The sequence below is a fragment of the Lepisma saccharinum genome, chromosome 21 (genome assembly GCF_977018435.1).
Source record: "Lepisma saccharinum chromosome 21, izLepSacc3.1, whole genome shotgun sequence".
NCBI classification, from domain to species: domain Eukaryota; kingdom Metazoa; phylum Arthropoda; class Insecta; order Zygentoma; family Lepismatidae; genus Lepisma; species Lepisma saccharinum.
The window spans coordinates 8,424,415-8,449,138 of record NC_139249.1 but is presented as its reverse complement, the minus strand read 5'-3'; the positions used below and the strand labels follow the sequence as shown (position 1 = coordinate 8,449,138).

At 43.3% G+C, this 24,724-nt stretch overlaps 1 protein-coding gene across 13 annotated transcripts in view; it reads right to left on the bottom strand.

Annotated features, from left to right (window-relative positions):
* LOC146004042 (nucleolysin TIAR-like) overlaps window positions 1–24,724 on the bottom strand; it is a 1,204,848-nt gene that overhangs the window by 340,540 nt on the left and 839,584 nt on the right. The gene's annotated exons all lie outside the window — the stretch shown is intronic.

The window sequence follows — 24,724 nt, the reverse complement described above, 5'->3', positions numbered from 1 at the left end:
TATTTACATCAATTTATGAACTTATTGTTGTGATTATCTATTTTGCAGCACACTACGTGAGTCTGTGAACATGTCGAAGTCTACAGTTTTTAATAGTTCATTCACCGTGTCCTGCATGCGCACTGCAGGTGAAAACCTATGCGTGTTGACCCTTGACCTCTCCGTGTAGAATAATTTTCGGTTTCTTGCACTGTGTCGGCCTACATTAAAGTTTATACTTTCTAACAGTGCAGAACACTCACAGCCATGATTAATCAATTTCTGTAAGAAAATGACGTCTCTGACGACTCTTCTGTCGAACAAAGTTTCCAGACCGAAATGATTGCATAAAGATGTATAGTTCATTTTGTCATATTCAGTGTTCACCTTGAAGCACAGCCATTTCACAAACTGCCTTTGGACGCTCTCCACTTCCTCTTGCTATGTTTTGTACTGTGGATTCCATATGGGACTGCAGTATTCCAGTACTGGACGAACGAGTGCGACGTATATTTTTACAACCGTAGGCACAGAAAAATTAAACAGAAAATGTCTTCTCATGAAACCAACTAGCTTTATACACCTTTTCACCAAGGCTTGATAATGGGTGTTGAACGACAGGTCAGATGTGAAGTGGACACCGAGGTCAACGACAACTCTCGTGCGCTCACCTTCGAGCTGCCAATTTTATACTCGTGTGTAATTGTTGTTTTTTGTTGGTGTATGGCATTACGTTGCACTTATTCACATTTATGATCATTCCCGTCTGTTTACACCAGTTTCCGAAGGAGTTTAGGCCTTTCTGCAGCGTATGACAGTTATTCAATGAGCTGATTGGATAGTACAGTTTCATATCGTCTGCGTACATTAGAATATTGACTTTTTGCAGGTGGCTCAAAATATCGTTGACGAACAGAAGGAAAAGGTGTGGACCTAAATTGGATCCCTGGGGGACTCCCGACGAAACTTTTCCCTCGGCAGAGGCGAACCCGTTTAGTACAACTGCTTGTGTGCGATCAGAAAGATAGCTTGCGAGTAATTTGTGCAAGTTACCACAGATTCCAACACTAAGTAGTTTCTGGAGAAGGATGGAGTGGTTTATTCTGTCGAATGCTTTGCTGAGGTATGTGTAGATTACGTCCAACTGTCCTTTGTTGTTTATACAGTCCGCTATGCTTTGTGTTATCACTGCTAAGTTCGTGGTTATGGATCTGCTCTGCACGAAACCATGCTGCTGAGGGGCTATGACAGTTCTTAGATTCCATCTGAGGTGATCGAAAATGAGTGATTCGAATACTTTGGAGAATATTGGCAGAAGGGAGATTGGACGGTAATTGCTAATATTGCGTTTGTCTACTGATTTAAAAACTGGGACCACGAGAGCTTTTTTCCATCGGCGGGGGAAGAAACCTGTTTCCAGGATTTTATTGTAGAGGATTACTAACGGGGGAGTGAGTTCATTTGCACAAGCAGAGATGAAGTGTGAGGAAAGAAGATCTGAACCTGTAGATTTACCTTTTTGTACGCCCTTAAGCTTTGATGTTATTAAACCCGAAGGTTCATGGCTGCAGCAACACAGGCCTTCCATCTGTCTCTACCCTGAGCAAGATCTACCTAGGTATATACTCTTTTCCATCCCTACCAATTTCCTTTAGGTCCATCTCAACGTTGTCCCTCCATCTTCGTCTTGACCTTTCTACTGGTCTCTTACCATCAGGTTTCCCAACAAGAATCCTGTAAACTCTTCTTTCCTCTCCCATTCGTGCCACATGGCCTGCCCACCTAAGTCTTCTTGATTTAATTATTCTAATAATATCTGGACATGAATACAAATTATGTAGTTCTAAATTATGTAACCTCCTCCACTCACCTGTGGACAGGAAAACACTTATCTTATAAGTATTTATTGAAAAAGTTTTATGTAAGCCTCAGTAACAGAAGGGAATTAGCTCAACAAATATTTCTTTACAAAACAGTTAATGGAATTCTGGATAATAGTAATTTCATTCATGACATTAAATTTAATGCTAGAAAATCTAATCTTTGGATAGGACACCTTACACTTTGTGATTTCCTGAGAACAGAAAAATTCAAATCATCGCTTTTATTCAGACACTGTTCTATATACAATAATCTATCCACAATGGATGGAAAATTGGATTTCAGTCTGACGTTTTCTTTATATGTAAAAACATTAAAACATTTTTTTAAACAGACTAGATATACATATATGAATCCACTCTACTGTGCAGTATTATCCATTATTCTGAAATTATTTTACCTTCTATTTTGCTTACTCTTCTCTTGTATCTATGGTGACTATGTACGTCATATATACATAAATATTTTTTTTATTATTTACTACCGTTCAATATTATGTCAAGGTTATGTTCTGAACAATGATCATATGTGTATATGGATGGATATATGTTCCTCTCCTGCAGTACTTCACTCATTATCTAGTGTGTATAAATGCGTTTGTGTGTATGTATATATGTACTCTACACTGTTATATGTTTATTTGAATATATATAAGGTTTCCTCTAATTGGAGATTCTCTCTGTTGGAGGCAAATGAATAAATAAATATCAATTCGAAAAAAACAACACAATGGCACAGTCCAATTACAACCATAAAGCCCCTGTCTGATTGAACGCGACTAAACAACGACGTTGTTTCGGATTTACAGCACTACCAGAGGCAAGCAACGAATACTATATAGTCGTTGCAGCGACGGAATGATGGAAATAGATTGTCTTTTACTGAAGGAAATTAGAGTCGAATTTGTTATTTAGGGTCGATTTTCTGCCTCTTCTGGCTAATCGCGACGATGAGTAAGAGAGGGAACTGTGAAGAGAGACGCACAAAAGAACTCCCATGCCGGGTTTCGAACCCGGGGCCTCTGCCTTCGTTGCGCGCTGTGGGATGTGTTATGACGACGTCAGCATCCCAACCAGAACCAAAGCGATGCCACTTCCAGCCTAGTAATTGTAATCCACGCTGTTCATGTCCAACGACAAGGAACAGTACGAACAAGCAGTCCCCGTACCCCTTCTTGCATGCACCCTGTTGGAACAGTTGCTGCTAGGGAATGATTTCGTTTTCGTGGTTGGCATCCCTGCTCTGAAGGTCGCGTGGAACGCCCGCTCGAATTCGAAATGTCAGTTGTAGCGCCGTGGCTGATGTGAGCTGACATAGTTACAGACAGTGCTGAAGAACGGCTAGTGACGGGTGTGTGTGGATGCACGAACGACAATGCAAGGCGTAAACGATGTACAGGGTGACACAAGAAGTGTCATTGAATGAATATTACACATTTAATTGCACAACAAACTGTATTATTTTTGTTGTATAATGTGTGTGATCTATTGCCATTTATTTTACTTATTTATTACCATGGAGTCGTGGTCGGTGGAACATCGCATGTTCACGTATGATGCCTATGTGATGTTCGGAGATGTGCCTTGGCCTCCCTGATCTCCCGACCTGAGTATGTGCGACTTCATTCTGTGGGGGTTTTTACAGGAGCGAGTTTACGTCGACAAACCCCGTTGATTACACAAGCTGAAGACAGCTAATCGTAGGGAAGTGAAGCAGATCACTCAGAAGACATTGGAACGGGAATGGAAAACTGCATTATGGAAGACGGACTTCACCTTCCAGATGCCATTTTTTCTACGTAACGCAAATGACATTACTTCCGACACCTATTCAAACCCCAGGAATAACGTTTGGTGCAACATTAACTGTATACTGTTAATTAAAAAATGAGTACACTTCCCTGTGTCACCCTGTAATATAAAATTATGTAATAATAAATATGTCACATATATATATCATGGGGTAAAATGTACTGTTATTTATTAATTGATGCAACTGAACGCAACAGGTGTTTTACACAATTATGAAGTTCATTAGACAATAATTAAAAACCAGATAGCACAAATACATGTAACGGAAACACAATGTTGAAGTGGAGGAAAATAGGTGTTATGACTGTATTCTGACTGTTAATTTGGTGTATCTCGTGCGATAATTTCGATTGAATTCGCACAGAGGATACGTATTTGGGTAAACTATCGTCCTAGGCAGTTTGTAGGAATTTACTCCTTATCTGGAGGACCATAAGGAAGACCATACTGAAACTTGCTCTGGTTTGAAATGCGTCAAGATCCAGAAACCATGGCGACAGAAGGATTCGAGTTTCTTACTTGGAGACAAAAATACATTCAGACTCACTTAACGCAGCGGGATGACAAAACATCTTGCGGAGTGCAATAATGGCGATGTTGATATGCGCGAAGCCGCGTGATTTCGGAGGGCGCTAATTCGCCCCTTTTACTACAGAGAGCAAAGTAAAAGATGTGTTAATTTTATGGGTCCCCGGTGGGCGTAACTCGGATTATGCACATCCATACATAAACTTCTGCAAATGACTGCGAAACCAAATTAGCGTGATCCAATATAACCCGCCCGGGCTATGGGATTCCCCAGTCATTTGCCGGGCGGGACTGAGTAAATCTGCTGGTCCAAGTGCGCATAAGTCAAGCTTTAACCCCCTCGCCCCGCACCTCTGTCTTTCGAAATGTGTCTCCTCGTGTGATTACTCTCGGCTAAGACTTGGGTGGTAGGGGGGGGAGTGGTCCCATTGCCTCGGGAAAGTGCCGATCCCTCTGTGAACATTCCGCTACGTAATCTTATGTATCAACCGGGCAAGAAGGGGTGTGGGGGTGGGGTTGCTTATTGCATGCGTCGTCTTGCTGCCTTAATGGGCGCAAATTAGAGAGCAGGGACAAATATTAGCTCTTTTACTGACGCGTCCGTTGGATGGAGACACCCGCCGTAGAAGATCTCGCAGAAAGAGGCTCTCCCAAAACCCCGCAAAGAACCGCCAGGCGCGACGCTGGCTCTCACGACATCTATAATCGCAGGATGGGATACGGAGCGGCGATCCTCCGCCCCCACTCGCCACTCTCACTTTTGGTACCCTCTCACTCAGTTCTTCTTTCTTGATCTTATCTGAGTGTGGTATCCGTATCCCGGAATAGGATATAAGGATTAACTTGGAAGAGAGAAGAGCCAAGTGCTCCGAGTCTTGGTACCTAAGATTTAAACCAAGACGTTTCTGAAAAAATTATATTGTGAAATTGAGTAGCTCCAAACAATAAACAAGATATGAAATATAAAGATACATATAACATAGAAATAAAATAATGAATATATAAGAATACAATATAAGAATGAGAATATAGAATAAGATATTCGAGGAACCCTTAGATCCCATAAATAAGAGAATAATAATGGCACTTGATGAGGAATCCTTAGATCCGAAGAAAAGTAGATATTCATAAGAGTTATATTGAAGAGACATCGCCAAGGAATAGGGAGTTCTCAGGCCTCCTCTTCTGTCTTCAATCTTCTACCCGCAGTCCTCAACTGGTAGACAGAATCTGGATACTGGAAATATATATATAGTAGTTTCAGTCATCCAATTCTGGTATGTCAGGTTCTCTTCTGAGGGATGTAATGTAGTGCTTTCTTCTATTCAGGGAAGCCGGTCCTTCTTCATAGTATCTTATTTCATTTAAGCAATTATTTTATGCACAGCTGCTTTCTCCCATTAATTGGGCAGCAAGTCTCATGCTCGATCTAGTCTTCGTTCCAGTGGGTTCCATGTTTTCAATAGATTATGATATTGGAATCACTTGTCGAATCTATACTCACAATTAGATATAACTACAATAGTATACAACTCGCATTACTTGCATTTTTGTTACTTAGTGTTGCTTTACTGCCGCTCATTGCTAATCGCGACGATGTAGATGAATGGTGACTGGGCGAGTTGATGAAGGCACACTAACAAAAAACACACATGCCGAATTCGGCATCGGAACTCCTGGTGTCGTGCAGCGATGTGGTCACCGCTGTCATGCAGGTCGGCTGTACAGAGTTTTGAAATCGTCAAAATGAGCAAAAGGTGTGTACAGTCATGGACAAAAATACTTCCCCACCATACAACCTTAATACTAATAGTGTTATGGGGGAAGCATTTCTTTCCACGACTGTACGTTGCATGTTATTACTGAAGACTTTCTGGACGGCATATATGCACATTTATGTTCTAGATGCCGACTTCCGGGGTATAGTGGTTAGCACAGAGCGCTATGTCGCGAGGGGTTCTGGGTTCGGATCCCTTCATCCATTTCATTTTATCATCATTGATGAACTTCACGATTGGCCAAAAAATGTCAGAAAAGGGAAGTAAAATACATCAAATCATGAAATAATCTTGCTCGACATGTCTTCAGTTGAGCTGCTGTCTTGGTCCACTTTATGCAGAGATTGGCTAATCGGGACTGAGTCTAGAGTTTAAAGTGGGATCCGAACCACTATGTGCTTCAACAGAGAATTGAAACGGGAACCCCTTGCCTAAAGCGTAGATATATTGACTTCGATCTTAGATTGTACAAGATCTTTTCTGCAATAGTGTATTTTAAGCTGTGGGAAATACACCTTACAACTGTCTCTCACAGTTAAGGAAAGGTGTGATAAAGTATAGCAAAACTTGAGATTGGAGCATCATGTGCATCATATTTTGTTCCGAATAGAGCATTTGGCGTCGTAAATTTAGTCATGCAATTCTTGTGGTTGTGGTGCTCTTGGAAAAATATGTTCCTCTAATGGTACTCTTTAACCGGAAATTTCGCACTAAGATAAAGCGTATGGAAGTGTGACTGAACTATGTGATCCCGGAGCGGTTGAATGGGAAACATTTCAAAACAGACGCCGCGAAAAGTCCGCACCCAGTGTGGACAGAGGGAGGTCGGCATGGGCATTTATGTGGAGGAGAGAAGATGCCATCAGTTCATAAAACACACCAGTATAAGTGCGCGGGAGGAGAGTGCGTGTGCGTGAAGGAGCCTAGCACAAAATTTAAGAACAGACAGATAGGGGAGAGGGGGGACTCTTAAAAGATATGAAATGAGCACGGGCGGAGGAGAATGAGAAGCTAGGACCCCATCAGCGCGGACACGAAGAAGCTGTATTCTGAAGGGATATGGTTCCCTAGGGGACCGACCCAGAGGCACGGTTGGAAATCCTCCGCGACAGGTTGGGCGCTATTAACGGTACACTTCAACGTTATGGGAGGGTTTTTGTCTCGGGAGTTATTGGAAAGGTGTAATATCCCTCGACATGAAAGGAACTCTTTGGCGGCGCCATCTTGCCGAAGAGACAGCGCGGTACCAAATATATTAGCATGCATGCTCGCGGATGGCAGCCTGGGTTGCCCCATTCCTGCTCTTGCCGGTCGGAAATGGACAACGTAAACCCCAATTATGTCGCCAAAGGATGACTCTATATGCGTGTGCTGGAGGGAATATGGGTAGGAAAAACCACATGTGTCCCCGCACTAAGCGTTGTTCGGCCCCGAAGTATTACCCCATTCATCAGCTGCTATTTACACAAACAAAGAACGTCGCCACGAAAATATACAGACTATATTCTCCGAGAGAGCTCCACAAAAGATGTTGCTTCATCATTTTATTTTATTAAAAAAAAGAGAATTCTAACTCTTGAATATGAAGGTGGCTCTTGCAACATGTATACGAGCTTGAATTTGAAGTGCACTTTATGCACAGTAGGCTAACTGGGACTGGACCTTCAGTAGGATCCGAATCACTATGTGCCTCCACCGAGAATCGAACCCTGAACCCCTTGATTACAAGACGACGACGGTTCTACTACCCCTCTGGAGGCTCTAGACCTACGAAGTGCATATCTCCTTGTATCATAACCACATACGCATCATTATTATAACTAAGGTAATTGTTACGTTGGGAGGGCCAGGTTCAGAGCTCGTGGCAGTTAGTTTTAGTGACTGTTAGCAGCTGGATGTGCCTCGCAACAAAGCAGCAGCCAGGACAATCCCCCCAGCCTGTAGGTTTGGTAACATCCGGTACCTCACATTCCTATTTCTTTGGTTACGCGAGCAGCGTTCTGCATCTTGGCGCACGAAAGTAAACGATGTCGGCCGAACGCAGATCCGCTGCGTTTCAGGCGCCTATTCAAAGAGCGGGATGCATATGCGACACGCGGCACTTCTTCCAATGCTTGCCCCTACAGAAGTCTCTCATCACAACCAGAGCTCCAGGGGAGGGAGGTGATACTTGCCGTACATTTCTTTCTGTGTTTTATTCCGCTTTCCACATATGAATACGAGATGCATAGCATTGGGGAAGTCCGTAGAGGACGTGGGCGGAGCGGAGGGAGGAACAGACAAAGAGAGAGGGGGGAGAGGAAAGAGGAAGGGAGACAGGCACGTAATAGGCATTTGCATGAAAGCAGTTTTAACATCCCTTTGACACGGACATTTCCAGCGCGCGTAGAACGTTGCAACCCTCGTGAACAACGTTGATGCCCATATTGCAGGTGTAATCTAATGTACATTTTTCCTCGCTTTTTGGTATTATTGTTGCTATCCGTGCGGAACGGGAAAACTATTTTCAGGGCGTATAAATCGAAGTCACATGGTTCCAATTGGCAAGGATATGACTGTCATGTTTCGTAAGCTATCAGGTGGGAGATGACACTACGATTAGTCATACTCTGGGAGTAGTTACGGTTGTCGCATTGTACTGTCGGGATTCGCTAGTAAATCATAATATCCCAAATTATGTACAGATAGGGTAATCAGGACTGTACTACAGTTTAAAAGCGAGATCCGAACCACTACGTGCCTACACAGGGAATCGAACAGGCATCCCTTGATTGCAAAGCGACGCGGTTACCATTACGCCATATAGGACGCCCATATTTCATCATAAAACCTGTAGTGGAAATTTAAAGCGTGGCTATAATGAAATACGTGTTTCGAGTCTATTTGGCAAATTCGAGCTCGACGAAATCATCGAAAGGCATACCTATCGAATAACGCAAGCACTTTCTTACGTTATTGGAAAAGTTGGACTAAGAGTCCATTTTATGCTCACATAGGCTAACCTGAATAGGACCTACAGTTTAAAGTGGTAAGAAGACTTAGGTGGGCAGGCCATGTGGCACGAATGGGAAAGGAAAGAAGAGTTCACAGGATTCTTGTTGGGAAACCTGATGGTAAGACACCTGTACGAAGGCCAAGACGAAGATGGAGGGACAACGTTGAGATGGACCTACAGGGTGGAAAAGAGGGGATTGATCTTGCCCAGCAAAAGGACAGATGAATTGGTTGTGTTGCTGCAGCCATAAACTTTCGGGTTTAAAAAGGCTAGAGGGAGGTTTAAAAAAAAAAAAAAAAAAAAAAAAAAAAAAAAAAAAAAAAAAAAAAAAAAAAAAGGTAAAGTGTTCCCCTCTGCATAGCACCACGCCATGAAGGCGTATAGGGTAACGCCCCACACTTTCTTGATCCGGTCGTGAGTGGGGGTGATGTGATCAGCATCACGCCCCTGACCGCCTTTACCCCCCAGGGTTTCCCCCAGGTACCCATGTTATTCGACGCTGGGTGGGCGCCGGGGCCGCTTCCACCGTTAGAAAAGTTCCAGGATTTGAACCGGCCGGGGATCGAACCCGGGACCTTGAGCATGGTAGTCAGACGCGTTACCGACTGAGCCACCGCGGCCACACAGGGAGAGTTAGTTTAAAGTGGTGGTATCAGAATCACTATTATCCAATCCGAGAATTCTTGATTAGAAGATGGTAGCGTTAACCAATACGCCAAAACTGGCTTATTGGTCATGCTCGAAAAGGATATTATGGATGAATCAGCTGAGAGTATATTCACGAATGTATAGAAGGTTCCTCACGTTTCAGCGGGTGCAAAATTTCCCGATCTACACACACAAACTCTAGAACAAGTATTATGAGACCGCGCATCATCATGCCGAGGAAAGAGAAGTACACTGGAAGCATTCCAGGTAGGTGGAGACTGAAGACAAGGGAAAGACGTAGATCTTCCAGAAAGGTAAGAGCAAATTCCAGGTAGCTCCAGGGTTGCCTCTGCAGAGAGTCCCTCCAGGCTGGAATCATATTGCCAGGCATCCCCAGGTGCACTCCATGTCCCATTTGCCTACGCAGGGGGAGGAGCGCGCCTAATCTATGTACCGAGAACCGCCCCACAGACGGGACCTAATGTAATTTCAAAACTTTCCCCCAACCGCCTCACAAAGACACTTTCTTCCTTGAGGATAAAGCGCAGAGACAAGAAGCCATGAAGGGAGATAAATGGTTTTTAAAAAAAGTTCGCTTGACTTTTGTTGTTTTCATTAACTGTTATGAATGCTCACAAGATGATTTTATTTTTTATTTGTATTTTCCTTGTGCTAGCTGTACGCTAATACGCACTAAATAAATTTTACTTTACACACACTTTCTCTTCCCTTATAGTCATGTTTTAATATTGTACCGTCTTTACGTTAATATACAGATACTCTTAGTAGTTGATCATATAAGAGCATTCCCTGACATTCGCTACGAGACTAGGCGGCAAGCTGCCTGGCATCAGCGCTTGTTTTTCCCGGTGAACGGGTCAGCGACAATCGCTAGAGTCGGCTATTAAAATTACAGTGTTCACATTGTGTTGACTACAGAAGGTGTTGAAAATGATGTCCCTCTGCTGCAACACATTCCTGGCATCTCCGAAGGAAATTGGCATTTACACGTGCGAGTTCGTCTGCTGTAATTCTCCCGATTTTTCGTACAATACTCTCTTTTAACTCACGGATGGTGTGCGGATTGTCTTTGTATACTTTATTTCCCCATTTTTCTTTCAACTGACCCTGTTACTCTAAACTATTTTACGAGGTTTAATATAAGCGACTGTCGCGGACCCGTTCACCGGGAAAGACAAGCCCTGATGCCGGGCCGCTTGCCGCCGAGTCCCGTAGCTAATGTCAGGGAATGCTCTGTATAAGAAAATACGAAAATTAGATATAAGAAAATCAGACATAATAAGTATAGTTTACCAATCAAATAAAGTTATGTGTCTGGTTCCTTTGGTGTCCAATCTCTATATACCGCTATTCCAATCTTTCAGTTAAAATGAAGCCTACCTCCGTAGCGGAGTGGTTAGCACAGCGCGCTACGACGTCCAGGGTTCAGGGTTCGAATACCGGCCTGGGTGTTCTTACTGAGCGTTCCTTCATCAGTTTCATCATACCATAACTCATCCTCATCGTCGCGATTAGCCAAAGATGGTAGAAAAGCTCAGCATAATAAAGCAACTCAATTAATGGATCAAAGTTAGAATGAAGCAACATCTAGATTACAGTGCGACCACAAGGAAAAGAACACAACTATTGCTTGTGGTATCACTATAATTTAGGAGCTTACACCTTGTGACATAGTAGTTTCACTTTCACATCCTACTTCTAGCTCACTCGTTAGGGCGTCTGACTACCATGCTAGAGACCTAGGTTCGATCCCGGGCGGAGGAGAACAGAGATTTTTTCGACCTGTTCAAGCGGCTCTGGCGCCCATCCAGCGTCGTACAAAGTGGGTACCTGGAGGAACTCTGGTGGGCAAAGGCGGCCAGGGGCGTGGAAGCCGTGATCAAGAAACTCCACACTCCCTATACGCCTTCATGGCGTGGGGCAAAGCACAGGGGATCACCTTACTTACTACTACTTGCATGATTTGGACCACGTCATCAGCTGAAAAAGTTCCCCCCTACTGCGAACCACAAGAACTCACGATGACGTACAAGTGGGTCCATCATACGGATTTACACATCCGTACGGCCTTGTCCCTTTCCATTCACCTTTGTCTCCACCCCCCGTGTCTGAACCATGCTAATCCTATCTGAACATGCTCGCATGCCTTGCTTTAGAGTACTCATGACAGCTCTGCTACTTGTTTCATAATAATCTTACGTGTCTTGCTGTTTCGCCAATTGAAGTGTACACCGATCATGCTCATAACATTACCTTTGAGCGTACTGAGGATGTACAGGTTATACGAATCCATTAAAACGTCACACAGAATGAGACAGCGAGGACAACCTTGCACCCCCCTTCATAAAAAAATGAACCCCCGCGCAAGAACTTCCCCAACTCGAGTCATCCCGTCAGCATAGGATAAAGAGGAACAGCGCAGTGATGGGGACTAAAATTCCCCTGATCCACCGCGACAGAAAAAAGACCGTCGCGAAAATATGACGAGGAGCGTATCGGCGTCCAAATACGGCTAAGCAGTGTTATGACGCGTCCGGGGGTCCTCTGCCAGGAATTCCAGAGATTACAGGGAGGCGAACGGGAGGATGAACCAGACCCTCCCTCACCCTCTTTCCGGGATGAAGGCGAAGATGAGCCTAGGAGATCAAAAGAGCAACGTTAATTATTCAGCTGCAGGCCTGATTTGATGGTTACAGCTCCCACACCTATCGCCTCCTGTATTACGAGGAAGCATCCTCGCAGAAAAAAAAACCAGGAAAGACTTGATTTTTCCGAGCTCTCAATAATGACTAACACGCTAACGAAACAACTCCCTTTGCTCGGCCCTTCGGAAGGGCGGAAAGGGCTACGCTAAGGAAAGAGGATGCAATTAATCTTGCACCACCTGAAAATCTGCTTAATTGCATAATTAATTAATTGGATTTTTTCGCTGCCTTGATGTTCGCATCGGGAAGTTTATGCACGGAAAGAAAACGAAGGCTTCCTTACTATCTTCTGAAATATGACGCGTAGCCACCCATCTGCTTGTTTCAGAACTTACACCGATTCTTTGCCGATTAAAAGGCAGTATTAACTAACTTCATATCGTGATATATGAAGTAAGGATTTTGCATTCATCAGTCCCTAGGACAAGAAGATCAAATCGCAATCTGGAACCACAATTTCGGAGGTTGTAAAGAGTGACCTCTTTTGAAGACAACAAAATGTCAACCTCATACGCTCTGAACTGCATTTTGCAGACTAACGAGGCTCTGGCGTCTGAATCAATGGCCAGTATAATCCTGTAAGGGAGTGTCCATAAGTGTTTTTGATTGTCCCTTCATCTCTTTCGCCTTATCACCTTTCATCTTCATGTTCGCCATTAGCCAAAAGTGACAGAAAAGTGAAAAGTAAAACCAAATCAGTCAGCGAAAAAGTGAAGCAAAACTACGTCAATCAGCAGAAAAGTGAAGTAAAACTAAATCAATCAGCAGAAAAGTGAAGTAAAATTAAATCAAAACGGAATCAATCAGCAGAAAAGTGAAGTAAAACTGAATCAATCAGCAGAAAAATGAAGTAAAACTAAATCAATCAGCAGAAAAGTGAAGTAAAACTAAATCAATCAGCAGAAAAGTAAAGTTAAACTAAATCAATCAGCAGAAAAGTGAAGTAAAACTGAATCAATCAGCAGAAAAATGAAGTAAAACTGAATCAATCAGCAGAAAAATGAAGTAAAACTAAATCAATCAGCAGAAAAGTAAAGTTAAACTAAATCAATCAGCAGAAAAGTGAAGTAAAACTGAATCAATCAGCAGAAAAATGAAGTAAAACTGAATCAATCAGCAGAAAAATGAAGTAAAACTAAATCAATCAGCAGAAAAGTAAAGTTAAACTAAATCAATCAGCAGAAAAGTGAAGTAAAACTGAATCAATCAGCAGAAAAATGAAGTAAAACTGAATCAATCAGCAGAAAAATGAAGTAAAACTAAATCAATCAGCAGAAAAGTAAAGTTAAACTAAATCAATCAGCAGAAAAGTGAAGTAAAACTGAATCAATCAGCAGAAAAGTGAAGTAAAACTAAATCAATCATCAGAAAAGTAAAGTAAAAATATATCAATCAGCAGAAAAGTGAAGTAAAACTGAATCAATCAGCAGAAAGGTGAAGTACAAGTAAATCAATCGGCAGAAAAGTGAAGTAAAACTAAATGAATCAATCGCAATTTCGGGTGGCCCTGGCTGGTCATTCTCGAACAAAACCACACATGAGCAATTTCGCGTGTACGATGATGCACCTATAGTTTAAAGTGGAATCAGAATTCAGTCAGTGAAAGCTGCTGACCTCCTCATAGGAATGAATAAGCAAAACAAACTAATTGCATATACTCTCCACGAACGTACTTCTCAAGCAGGTGTAGGCTGTAAAAGCTCTTGCCGACAGAACACGTTGAAAAGATACCTGCAACCTTTCTGTAACCTGCAGGAAAAAAAGGGGCACTGTTGACAGACTGCAAATAACTTTGCCTGGAAATATATTTTCTCCCTAATACAGTTTCCGCCAGAAATCATCCGAGTGCTTCCGTCCAATGAGAGGGGCGCTGGAGAGCACGTGCTTCGTACTCTGCCAATCAGAGCACGCACTTCGTTCCCGGAGGGGAATTTGAGCAGTTGGTTGCAACATTCACGACGGAGGGAAGGAGAGGACTTTACATTTCAGGAGGAAGCCAACGACGCTGCCGGACGGTCCTTTGCGGGAGTCTGGAGCGAGAGACTGATCATAGAGGCGAGAGACTGATCATAGAGTTCACAGGAGCAGGGAGATAGGATGCCTACTGATCCCTGGGTCCTCAAGGACGAGGGATTAAAGCGAACCTGGAGGACGGCGGATTTCACTTGGTGACCTTAGGCATGTGGTCCTCGGAGAGGGAAACCCAACTATTAGCTATTGTTAAGGTAATCCGGAGGTTTAAGACGAACATCGTTATCTCGTAAGCCCCTTCCATCTCGGGGAGCTGACACACTGTAACGGGCGGTGCCAAGACGTGTTGTCACGAGAGCCCTGTCCCTTTAATTACCGCACCTGCCGTTTTCCCAGCGTGGAGATGGTTGCCGCCTTATTACGCTCGGACAAAAACATTCATCTCCGAAGGGCAGCCTCCTTCGCGTGCGAACGGGCTTATTAAACGGACGCAATCACACGCACACAAATAAACACGGAGGTTTCCTATTGATAAGAAGATTCACGGCGAATTCCCCTCCAGCTGGGAACGTTATAAGTTTCAAACTGGGTCTGAGAATTCACGCTGTCCAATCTGGCAGTGCGGTTATTTGAAAAACTATGCAATTGTTGTCAGGATATTACGTATTATTGTGTGGCGGCGGGGAGTCCAATGGGAAGGCTGTAGGAGCTTTCACCATTGGTGCAAAAGGTCCCGGGTTCGATCCCGAATGGGAGCTTCAAAATTTCAGCGTTACGGTCCGGAGAACGTAGTGGTAACGTCGTCGGCTTGTAATCAAGGCTTCAATACCTGGTAGAGACTTCACACTGGGGTTCTGATCTTACGTTAAACTGCAGAACAAGTCCCAAATAGCTCTTTCGTGCCTACAGTGGAAATAAAACATAAAATTTCAATGCTGACCCAACCTCGTATTCGTATTTTCTATTTTTCTTATTTAGCGTCGCTTTCCAGCCACTTATGGCTAGTCGCGACGGTGAGGACGAATTGTAATAAAATGAAACGGATGAAGGGTCATTCCAACGCACACGAGCCCCACCAAAGGATTATCCTTTTTGCAGGTCCAAGCGCCAGAGCCTCATTAGTCTGCAAAACGCAGTCAAGGGCGTACTAGGTGGAGGAGAGGTTGAGTGCCTTCAAAAAAATGACACCTCTTAAACTAAGGGACGAATGATGAGGAGATGAAATTGATGAAGAGCCACTGACAAATAACACCCGGTTTGACCCAGCATCATGAGGACAACTGGAAAGAAGTACCGTCCATCTCTGAAATAGAACCAACCGTTCAAAAAAAGCTGAATGATCAAAAAAATGGTCCAGTTTTCCATTCGTTCACGAACAACTGCGAGAGCCTAGTGCTCCCTCTTAGGAGAGCATCATATCTTCTGGTACCTGACGACAATGGCGTACGAAGCTCGCAAGTGAAGATGGAATTGGAGAGATGGCTATATTTACTACATGGGAAAGAAGAAGGTAAGTCATCACTTCCAATTTATATTTCCCAATATCAGGCAAACCCTTCCCACCTCCATAAAACTGACACAATATAAACTGACGAGGATTGATCGGAGAGAAGACGGTACACCCTTCCCCAAGCAAAGTAGCTTCCTTCTCAGCAGTGGCTGGCCTGGAACGTTTGTCTTTCACTGGAGAAAAAAGATAGGAGAGAGAGAGAGAGAGAGAGAGAGAGAGAGAGAGAGAGAGAGAGAGAGAGAGAGAGAGAGAGAGAGAGAGAGAGAGAGAGAGAGAGAGAGAAGAGGAGAAGAAACCAGGCCCCGTTCTCTGGCCTTTCGCTTCAGGGATAAATCAGAAGAGAAGGCTTCCTGGATGCAGATAAAAGATTTACTGAAACGAAATGCTCTGTGCCAGTGTTCCCGGGGGATTTTCCCAACGGGAGTGAGCCTTAAGGGAAGGGCCCCCGCCCCAGTAAACAGGCAAGATCCCCCCTCCATTTCCCTTCCAACTCTTTCAAGGCCCCAGTTCAAACAGAATACCAAATAACTCCGAGACACACCTCAGACTTGTCTATGCTTGCCTCCACACACAGTTCGCCCAATAAACAACCGCCCGTCCGATGCTGTCCTCACACACTCTAAAGCAAGACCCCTCCTCGTTTTAGCTGCATATTAAAAAACAAGACGGAAAGAGCTGCTTATAGTAAAAAGGCCTCATGCACTAATGCTCCTATTTTTTCTTGTACAAAAGGCTTGAGTGGAGGGATGATATGAATAATTGAGATTTTACTCGACCCGAGAACCTAGTGTACACTGTGACTTGAAGAATAGCTTTCAGCCGTTTCGTTGAAGAACACAACAGGTTGGTTCTGAGATTCTTAGATAAACATTCTGCCTTCTTATCTTTCCGGCATTCGGCAATCTAACAGATAAAGCTACCGGCTGACTTCAGCACAATAATGCTAACCTTCAAGGTTCTGAATTCTTCCTCAAACACGACAAATTTGCTAAAATTTCCGTTGCCAAATTTTTAGATTCGACTGGCTTTCGAAACAGGTGGCACCCTCAACAAGGTAAAGCACGGCGAAGCCTAATTAATGGTTGTCGCCGCGTAGCAAGCGAATGGGTCTCAGATTTCTCTCTCTGAAATGCGATCGAAGGGTGCATGTTAACAGTAAAAGGTGTCGTGTACGACTGGATAAAAGTTATGTGTGTAGCAACACCGCTTTCCCCACCTTGAAACTCCCACTACTGGAGGCGAAAAGTCTGGGTTTCCTAAAGTTTACTCTTTGGCCGGTCGGGTTTTAGTCTCCCTAAGACGATACTGAATCCAACTTAGGTTCTCTGTGACGAACAACAGTCTTTCTGGTCAGCCGTTCTCAGCGCCGGTTGCCTGCCTGTGAGCGAACCTCTCACCTTGCGAGAGCCTTTCATCTGGCAAGCGCCAAAACACCATGAAATCCACATCAAGAAAACTACTCCAGAGCCAGAGCACGACCAAAGCAAGCCTCGCCTAACGCTAATCTTAGCATTAATGCATGATTCACAGAGGCGGCCGTGGCAGTGGGATCAGATCGAGATCCCCCGGGGGTGCTGGCTCCCACTCCACAGCTCAAGTTCCCTTTGATGCTGGAAACATATTATCTTGTGTTGTTTTATTAATATTTGGGTTTTGCTTAGACTATCACAAAGCAGGTGCTAATATCCAATTCTACACTAAAGCTATTCCCTTTCATGCGGAAAAGTCGGGGGGATCGTTGGGGCATGTCCCTCTTGGGCAGAAAATGGGAATTTCAACGTTACTATTGGACACTAATAACGAACACATTCGTTCCTAGGCTTCCATGATACATAATTAATTGTAACGTGTGTCCAATTCAAGTAATAATGTTTATAACGAAATAAATCTTCAAAACAACATTATATGTAAAATGCCAGTTTTGTCGAATTCCGTGTAAAAGTCGATTAACAGGAGCACAGACAACTAGCTTGATGCAAAACGAACGACATTGGTATCTGGGCATATATTTTTAGTTAGAAATTCATACGACTATTTGATCTGTTAATAAATTACTTCTCATCGTGATTATTTCTTGAGGCATTATTTGGTGAGTTCGTTTGTATATGTGTGTGTGTGTGTGTGTGTGTGTGTGTTTGTGTGTGTGAAAACTTATTAAGATGACTCGAGGCTTAGGTTAAATTACTCTAAAATTCACGCCTAAATTTAAAATTGATGTCTGATTTAATATGATTTGTATTATTCAGCGTCGCTTTTGCGCCACATTTGACTAATCGCGACGATCGGTATGAGTGATGAAGGAACGCTCACGGAGAACACACTTGCCGGGCCGGGTTTCGAACCTGGGACCCCTGGCGTCGTAGCGCCCTGTGCTAACTATTCAGCAAAAGGAGGTCTGCTCAAGATCGGTGTGTAAACCTATATGTGGGCTTTGCAGTGGACATACAAGACACATAAAAAGGAGGCATGGAGAGTACATAATAAAGAACTTAGAAAGTAGCTGGTATCCTAAATTACTAACAAAATTTATAACAACAAAACTTTTCTTTTACATCTCGTGAATATATTTTTTGATATTTTCAGTTGTGTGAATGGCAGTTCAATACGCGCTTGTGGTTATTCCCTGTCAAACATTATACACATTTGCTCCGCAATCTACACTATCTACCAAAAAGTAATTGGGCACCTATGATGGTGGTTAATTTAGTATCTAATTTGAATCATTTAGTATCATTTAGTGGGACCACTGGTGGTTGTTCGTGGCACAATGAACTCACAGGCATACTGTACAATACTAGACAATGAGATGCTCCCAACCTTGTGGCGTTTTTACGGAAAGGACCACTGTTACTTCCAGGATGACAATGTTAGGTGGCATGTTTTGGAGGCTACTATGCAGTGGTATCCTGACAACAATGTTCACCGATTGGTCTGGCTTGCACAGTGTCCTGATCTCAATCCCATAGAAAACCTTTGGGAGGCATTGGACTGGCGGGTGAGGTCTCGGGACATGCGGCCAAATTCCATTGTCCAACTGAGTGAGATCTTGCAACAGGAATGGCGACACATTCCAATGGACGTCCTCCACAAACTAGTCGAGAGCATGCCTGACAGAGTGGCTGCTGTTATAGCAGCAAGAAGTGTCTCCACGAGGTTCTAACAGGGTTCGCACCACCAGACAACCATTTTGTACACGTGCCCAATTACGTTTTGGTAGATAGTGTACATATATAAAAATGGATGTATATGTGTGTGTGTGTGTGATGTTAGTTCCGGCATAACTCTCGAACGCCTGGAGCGATTTCAACCAAACTTGGTACACGTATGACTTACAATCTGGAAAGAAATACTTTGCGGATAAGACACCCCTGGCACCCCTAAAGGTGGGGGTGGGAGGGGGTGACATGTAAAAATAATCTAAAACGACTGATATTAGTGTGGAATCCATAGTTGTCCGGGTCGCTAAGATGAATAGTGACACACACTCCCAATGCCATTCAACTCCAAGACACCCCTGGCACCCTTATGGGGGTGGAAAGAGGGTGACAAACAAGATGGCCGCTAAAAGTGTGAAATCAATAGTTTTCGGGGTCGCTAAGATGAATAGTGACACTCCCAATGCCATTCAACTCCAAGACAGCCCTGACACTCCTAGGGTAGGGGGTGGGAACGGGGTGACATGTAAAACGACTGATATTAGTGTGGAATCCATGGTTTTGGGGGCCGCTGAGATGAAGAGTGACACTCCCAATGCAGTTCAACTCCAAGCTCATTTTACACTATAGTTAGAATTAATTACATTAATGTCTAATAGAAGATTGGGATAAATAAATACCCGGGCAATCGGCTAGTAATTCTATTATTATGTACCAGCCAATGCCGATGGGTACCTGAGCATTAGAAACTCGGGGACATCTGATTTGAATTTGCACCCTACGCCTCTAACGTTACGGTTGTGTATTTATTAGGGATAGACGATATCGGAAGCTTCATATCGCGATATAGAAAGAAAATATCGTCGCAGACGATACGATATTTTTTCCGTATCATGATATCGGCGATATATATATCACCAAATATCGTGACCATATATCGCCAAAATATCGTGACGATATATTGTCTAGTTGATATCGCCTGGACAATATTTTTTAAAATATCGCGATATACAGTACCCGCCCAAATTATTCATATTTTGGTTTTTGAGGATAACTTATTTGAGCATACTTAAACTCATCTGCTAATTTTGACATATAGTGAGGTATATCACACAGTTGAAACAGGTATACAGCATCGAGAACTCATTTTCAAATTTTACAGAATTAATTTTGTCATTTTGGGCAAAGCAGCAAAAAAGTAGTAGTCATTATTAGACTCAAAATTAGCCTACTACTCCTACTCTGCTGTGCTCTAAAAACTTCAACATGAACAATCAGTTAATACTTCGTAGGAAATCCCTTGCTATCAATCACAGCCTGGCATCTACGTGGCATGGAATCGAGGAGAGTATCGATGACAGACTGGTCGATCTTCTCCCACTACTCCTTCAGCTGTCTGAACTTCTCATCCGCAGAAGTGGCTCTGGTGCCTCGGAGACGTCGACTGAGCTCCTCCCAGAGGTGTTCTATGGGGTTCGGATTGGGACCCTGGCTGGGCCATTCCATAACTGGCACTCTGCGCTGTGCGAACCACCCCATGACATCCTTCGATCGGTGCTTAGGGTCATTGTATTCTTGGAAAACCCATCTTCTGCCCATGCTGCGACGTGCCTACAGCAGCATGATATTTTCCAGGATGTTCTTGTAGACATGCCGATCCATGATTCCATTGATGCGCTCCAGGGGGCCAGTGCCGAGGGAAGAGAAGCATCCACACACCATGGCCGATCCACCATCGTGCTTGACTGTAGGAAGCTGATACTTATGGTGGAATCTGGTGCCTGTATGATGTCGTACCCACTGTATGCCGTCAGTCCCGAACAGTAGATACTTCGATTAGTCACTCCAGATGATGGTATTCCACTCACAACGCATTCAGTTCAGATGTGCCTTGGCCCACTCGACACGTGCCTTTTTATTCTTCTCGGAGACGAGCTGTTTCGTAACTGGCCTACGACCATTCAGTCCGGCAGCCTTCATTCTCTTCTGTATCGTCCGTATGTATGGCTGGCGATGTTCTGGACTCGCTAGTTCTCGTCCAATATCCACTGCAGTAAGTCGGGGATTCTCCCGAGACAAGCACAGTATGTTCCTATCGGTGACACGGTCTGTGATGCGTGGTATCCCAGTCTTCTCCTTCTTCACGTATCCTCCCTGGACCCGCCACCACTTCAGAAGTTTGCTCACAGCCGAGTGGCTGATCGAAAACTGCTCTGCCACCAGCTTCTGAGTCCTCCCTTGGCGATGGCCTACCACAATCGCATCTTGTTGCACCTTTGTGAGATCGAGCACTTTCTTTGTTTTACCCATCACTGAAATTATTATTATAGTACATTTCAACACAACAATTACAGATTGAGAAAGAAAAACACTTCTAAAATGAAGATAAAAAAATACGGGAAATCGCCATTTTCGAAAATCGGCGAAATAATCACTTCTGCTTTTTACCATTGCACACCACGCTGGGCTACGGTAACATAATAGACAGTTCAAAGTGCTGTGAAAATTTCATAGAGATCGGATAAGTCCCCAAAAAGTTATCCTCAGAAAACCTGAATATGATATAATTTGGGCGGGTACTGTATCGTCTGGACGATATATCGCTCAACACTACGCTTTATGCGATTTGATCGTTGGCGAAATGTCGGCCATAACAGACCCCCCGTAAACTGGTCACCTGTAGCGGCCGAACTAGTCGTTGTGATGACCAAATAGTTTCAAGAATAGAATTTATTTTAGAGTATGGGCCTTTGCAGCTGTACATACAATATACTTGAGAAAAATGTACTGCCTTTTGCCTAACCCCAATTTTTCTCTACTTCCTCCTATTGGTGAAGAGTGACAGTGTCGCATCGTCGTATTGGACACTGCGACTAGCCTTTCTATGAATTAAGTGGGCATAAAAACAAAAAACTCGAACTCTAGGACCGTGAACTTGGTCGACTAAGGAGCATATGAATAACATAGTTGAATCCTGATCTTGTTGCTGAAGGCGAGTTATTTTCCGCATTATGCAATGTTCTGGAATTCTTCAGGGATTAACCTGTTTGTGTCCAAAGTGAACTTAAAACGAGCACAGTAGGACGGATGAGAAGCAGTTCTGTGTATCTGAACTTATGATTTCGTTCTGTAACGCCGTGGAATAGCCGTGAAGAGGAAAATAGTAAAGCGTAACAATCTGTAGAATCTCTGAAATGTAAAGTGCAAAGAACTCCGAACCACAGGCATTTAACCATCACCTTTCCAGTCAGGAAATAATTTGAAACATCTAAGGAATGTCTTGTTAGACATTGCCGAGCCTCCTTGATTGCCATCGTTGCAAACAAGTGTAAACAAAGGCAAACAACGAAGAGACCACGGTAGATTGGGATGAATAGGGCCACTCACAACATAAATCAATCTAACATTTTATAGAAGTGAGGAGGCGAAGCCGGCGTCACACCGTGTGTGGACTGTGAGTCTGTACAAGTTTATTATTGTGCAGTAGGATTCCGTAAACGTTGGATGCTGATTGTGTTGGGCAGCAGTTTTCATCAACAATCGAAGGTAAGTGTTATGAAATATGGCCTATTGTTAATATTTCTGTCATGTATTCATTCTTGTTAGGCGTTGTTGTTTTGTTGAAAGTTTAGAACTTTAATTGTCTTAGCATCAACAAAGACCGAGACAACTTGTCATGAATTCCTTCTTTATCGGAAATGAACCAAAGCAGAGTTGCCAACTCATTTTTCTTTATATTATCAATCAGGGTGAATAGGGCCACTTTTCTGACTAAAATGTGAAATGTATGTAATTGGCCTGACGTTGATAAATAAAAGTAATGTTCTTTTTTATTCCAGATGGGGAAATATAATCGTAAAACACAGCAGAAATGAAGATGTCGTAAGGAAAGCAGAAGAAGAAACATGTATACTTGTGGACGTTGTCTCAACAATCCAGGAACATAAGAAAAGGAATGATCCAAAAATTCGCACTTACGAGCATGCAAATACTGCCATTTTCTGAAATATTGTACTTTCGTGTGATTTTCCAAATATGTATGATTTTGTATCGTTGGTGCAGTTTATATGCATAAAATATATGTGGCCCTATTCAGCCGGACATGTTAGGGTGAATAGGGCCAATGCATGCATTTCTTTTTTATATATATTATATAACATTATAAAACTTTTGAAATGCAAAATTTGATGTGGACTCTGTAGTAGACTTATGATTCATCATATTTCTGTAAGATAAATCCTACATTAAAACATTCAATACAGTAAGAAATCCAGTAAGGAGGAGCAGAAATACGAGCTAACAGCCAAGAAGAAGAGAGTGAAGTCTGGGCTCTCAGTCTGGCACCATAAACGGACACCTCATTGTACGTAGTGCGTGGTGCGACACCTCGATGGAGCATCTCCGCACAGGTGAGAGACAGGTATTTCCACAAGCCATGCTGATCCAGTCTGTAGGGGTTTAAACTCAAGTGTTGTGTCTTGCCATTCATATGTGTATCTCTCGTTTTCTTACCATCAAGCATAACATGAAATGCGAGTCGCTCAATATAGAGGATGAATGATCATCGAGCTACATCTACCAATCGGGACAGCCAAGGTCCCTAGTTCGATCCCACGTTCCTAGGAGAACGTCACGAAAGAATGTACGCTATGACGCAAAACGCTGTAGATTTGAGACAAGCCTTTGGTGCATGTAATCATCGATTACGGGTATCTTCTTCCTCGCCACGGAACAGAGTTCCTGGATCGCTAATGAGAAGCCGGCAATGTAATAAACCGAAGCAGCCATGTTCGGTCCCCACGCGCTGTCCGGCGGGAGTGTACGAACATGCTCCGTAATCTTCACTAAGCTTTACGTCCCAGAGGAGGCTCATCGTACTTCAAGATATAAAACCATGCGGCACGGAGCTCGGGCATAAGGTGGTTTAGATGTCCTTGGCCCGCCCCTGTGTACCCTAGCAGCCTTATCTTCCTGGAAGCGACTACGCAGCAACTCCCTGTCCGAAAATCCCCGTTTACAACCGATGCCTGTTTCCCGGATAACCCAAGATCTTCCTTCTGGGGCAAAGGGGTGTGGGAGGTGCGCTCGGAATTTCATCGGTGGCGTTATCTACCCACGGCATCCCATGCTTTTATTAGCCTTGTGTTGTCCCTAGGTAAACACTGCTAGGGGATGCTGGTATAGAAATAATATGGTGGACGTTGAACCGCATACAGCTTCTTTTTACTGGCTAAAATTTCGCCACACCCTCAGTTCAGTGTCCAGCATGTAGCACAACTTCCTTTCCTCAAACTCCAATTTACATGTCGCATCGTTTCTAAATCTTCAAGTATTTCTAATGATAATTGCAATTTTGGTTCTAAACTTTTCTGTGTGGCTTATCTAATGAATGTAATTCAAGACCAAAGAAATTACTCAGGGAAAAGAAGATAAATTTTCAATGAATTTTCGAGAAATTCGTAGTAAGAAGAGGAAATAAATTATTTTTTGCTTCCATTACTTAACTATTTTCACATTTTTGTGATTCCTAAAATACTTGGTCAAAAGGTGATAAAAATTAATCCTGCATAAAAATATATTTGGGACGTTCAGTTCACAACAGTTTTCTGCAAAGAACATTATATCAGAACTGTACTTCTATTTTAAAATGGTAAGTGAAGGACACTGACAGGAACTCGGGTACTCTTGCGAAATGAATTGCAGTCACAGATAAGGACTCCAGGAAGACGTCGAAAGTTCAAT